The 3,970-nt window shown below is 39.3% G+C and overlaps 1 long non-coding RNA gene across 1 annotated transcript; it reads right to left on the bottom strand.

Annotated features, from left to right (window-relative positions):
- Window positions 1–210: 210 nt before the first annotated feature.
- On the bottom strand, window positions 211–3,767 carry LOC127006879 (uncharacterized). Its single transcript, XR_007759800.1, has 3 exons — window positions 3,272–3,767; window positions 2,129–2,190; window positions 211–1,294 (listed from the first exon to the last, which is right to left on the bottom strand). It is a non-coding gene; the product is annotated as an uncharacterized LOC127006879 (long non-coding RNA).
- Window positions 3,768–3,970: the final 203 nt, after the last annotated feature.

Here is a 3,970-nt window from a genome sequence, read left to right on the forward strand (position 1 = left end):
AAGGGTGTATGTGAGATTGAGGGAGGGAATGTTAGAGGACGACCTCCAGTGAAATGGAGAGATAGGGTGCAGGAGTACGTTAGGGAGAAGGATGAGAGATCCTTGAGAAACTTTGAGCAGGCAAGGAGGGAGTGTCCGGATAGAGAAAGATGGAAACTTCTGCCGTGGCCATCCCCTGGTGGGAGCTCCTAAGAGCAGGCATTGATGGGATGATGATGATGAATGAATTGAGAGGAATCACAGCAGAAATGTTGAAGTGTGGAGATGAAGTTACTATATGAATGGTCAAGATATGTGAAGTGGCCTGGGAAGGGGGGGGGGAGGTCCCAGCAGACTTGACAAAAGCCATCATGGTCCCAGTTTACAAGAAGGGCAGGAGAGGGGAGGTGGGAGTTGTAGGGGTATAAGTCTGCTGAGTGTAGGCTACCTGGAAAGGTATATGGAAAAGTCCTAATTGAGACTGCAAAGACTTACAGAAGAGAAAATCAGTGAAGAACAAGGAGACTTTAGGAAGGGAAGAGGATGTGTGGATCAGATATTTTCCTTCAGTATGGTGTTTTATTAGAAAAAATATTAGCAAAAGGAACAAATACTATGCTGCCTTCATGGATCTAGTTATTCTAAAGAAAGTTTATGACAGAGTCGATTGGCTGGCATTGTGGGACGTCTTAAAGATATATATGTCATCATGGTTGTTCAATATTTATATGGATGGTGTTATGAGAAATGAAGGGCAAAGTTGGGGAAATTGAAGTAAAAATGTATGCTGAGGGAGGGAAGGAAGTGGTTGATGAATTCAATCTTATTTGCTGATGACACGGTGCTCAATGCAGAAAATGAAAGTGACAAAATTTGGTCAGTGTTTTTGATAGTGTATGTAAAAGGAGAAAGTTGAAAGTAAATGTCAACAAAAGGAAAGTGATGGTTTGTGAGCGGAGTAGAAGGGAGGTTATAGTGTTTGTATGCCCATATAGAGTGGGCATTGAATGTGAAAAAAGAAGGCCAGGTAATTTTGAATGGTGGAGAAATGGAGGAGGTTAACGAGTTTAAGTACCTTGGATCAGTTATGTGTAAGCATGGTGGTACAGAAGGAGAGAAAAGAGAAAGGGCATTGCAAGGATTGATTGATTGGAGGAGAAGCTGCGGATCCATCTCTGGCATGCCATCTCATTGTTGGGGGCTGAATTTCTCCATGGCATGGACTAGACCTCTGCCGGACAGCTGGAGAAAGCTGCCATGGCACAAACCCGACTGATGGAGACAAATGATTTCTTCTTCCACATCATGTTTGGCCCTGAAATATGAGTACAAGTTCAAATAAACAACATAATATATATATATATATATATATATATATATATATATATATATATATATATATATATATATATATATATATATATATATATATATTATTTGTGATGTTTTTCTTTATTATTGTTGTATAGTATATGAGGTTAACCTGTTAGATGCAGGGATCATGTTTCGTAAAGGCCCTCCGAGCGAGAAAATGAGAAAAATCATCACTCACGCAAACCATTTCATAATATATATCAACACATTTGTGATCAGTTTATGCATCATCTATTTTTGGGGTTTATATCATGACAAAATGTGGCCCATCGCTGGTACACGGTAAAGCCACAAATTTGGCCTGTTGCTGCTACCAGGTTAAGTTGGACTATGAATGGACAGATGTTGTTTTAAGAGCATCTGAAATAAACTTATGGGACTGATATATGATAATTAAATCTGTGATATTTATTAAGATGTGTCCAGTGATTTAATTGGCAAAGAATTGCAAAACACAAGCTAAGAAAATAAAAGTACTGAACTGATTGACGATCGACACGGAAATGGCCGTCGGAGAAATAAGAATGGATTAGTAATTAATATACCCGAAGCAAGAACTAAAAGACATTGCATCGACATAAGTATATGATAGAATAACAGGCATTATCTACATGAGTTATTTACTGCACAGTGCACACTATATGGGCTGGCAACATTGTCTTATTTTCTAGCAATTGAAGTTGCTTATATTGTGCATTATATTCTTGCATGAATGACTGCTTGATGCTGGATGATAAAACTAAATGATTAAACAATAATGTTATGTGGCGAATACCAGCTTGAGGTCACTCTAGGTCTAGGAGGACTTGCTCGTTGTTGTCAATGTCATCACGATCACTGCAAATAGATACATTACAATTAGAAATGCTTTGGTACCTGCCCTATATCTATATCTATACTTGTCCAGAAGTCAAAACTCTTGACTCATGGACCAATTTGCAATTTTTTGTTCAAAAAGATTTTAGCATTGTTGATTGACTTTAATAGCTATTTGGGAGTAAGACTAAGAATAATCATAAAATTCACTTTTAGATCTTCATAAGAAAGGAAGCTGCAAATAACAAAAGCCATAATATACTGTGAACTAATTAATTTTAAATGTGAAAAAAAAGACATGACCAAAACAAATTAAACAATACTACAATGCTAGCTAGCATGGGTATTAGTATCATTTTGCAACACCCAGGGATTCCTGGGAGGTATTTTACAGGAAGGATAGCTACCGTTCGTTAAGTAGGATCAATGAGGTTAAGTGACGTTTATAATTTTTTGTTAAGTTAAAATAAGGCAACATTCTGAATGATAGTTAGTTTGGTAAAAAATTTACGTCCAAAATCAAAATGTTTGTTTAAAAAATAGTCAGTAACACAAATCGGAAATTTATCTGAGTTAGGAGAGGTGAACTTATATTAAGTTAGGTATGTCAGAGCAAGGTTTCTAAACAAGTTGATTTAGGATTAAAGGAAAAAGTCATACGTGATGTAAGCTTGAGTACTAGAGCAAGTTCGGTTTAAGAGCTACCGGTACGTCAAATTGATTTGGTTTGGTTACTAAAAATAAGCAAAGGAAGGTAATTATGTTAGGACACTTCTGACATTTAAGTTAGGTTAAAAATATCAACTTTTCTAAATAATTGCTGATTTGGTTAAAACTGGCTATCTTAAATAACAGATTAAGTTGAAATAACTATATGTCAATGATAAATTTACCCAGGTTAGGTTTGGTTTATCGTTGCTGGGAGGTTAGTCAAGTAAAAATTAAATAACAGACACTAGTGACCCAAATAGGTATTGTTTAGGGTTTGGTAAGATTGGTGGGAAACGTTTGTTGAAGTCAGTCACAAGATTAACAGGTGTGTTAGGTTTAAAGAGTTGAATATTGTAAAGGATAAGTCTGGCGAGGTAAAATATTGGCTCACCTGTGTTCGTTCCTTGGGCAGGAGTCTGTGGCTGCCGGTGTTGATCACAGGTAAGATACACGTGCACCAGTGATGACTGGACCTTCACAGACTACCTAAGGTGAGTGATAACAGACACTGGATGCCCTCCAGGCGATGGCTGGGGGCTGTATAACGCCAGCCACACACTGCAGCCCGCGGGGCTTCCAGCAAGGTTACTCCCAGGGCTCCTTGTGTGACAGCCTGTGGATGGTGGCAGGCGGTCACCAGCCATCGCTTGGAGGGTCTCCAGTGTCTGTTATCACTCAATCTCTGTCAGTCTGTGAAGGTTGCACCTGCATTTTACCTGTCGGCGAACACCACTTCAGTCGTGATGGCCATGTAGGTGTTTCCAAGGTCCGCCTCGCCGAACCACTCATCTCAGCACGGTCAGCACAGTCCACAGATATTTCAGGATGAGTTTCAAATCATTACACGCCTCCAATTCGTCTAGACGAGGCCGATATATTAGGAGGTGATGCCTTTCATCCCACTGTAATCCACCATGTTGCACTACTTATGCATTTTTAACGGTGCTATGGGAGCCCCTTCCCCGCCTTAAATTTTCCGCCCGCTAAGTGCTCCAGCTTCAGCGCTAAGCGGCCCAGCGCCATTTTAAGTAGAAAACTTAACGATTCTTTGCCGTTAAGTGCACTTAGCGATGCTAAGAACTTTTGTGTA

This window comes from Eriocheir sinensis, chromosome 34 (genome assembly GCF_024679095.1).
Source record: "Eriocheir sinensis breed Jianghai 21 chromosome 34, ASM2467909v1, whole genome shotgun sequence".
NCBI lineage: Eukaryota > Metazoa > Arthropoda > Malacostraca > Decapoda > Varunidae > Eriocheir > Eriocheir sinensis.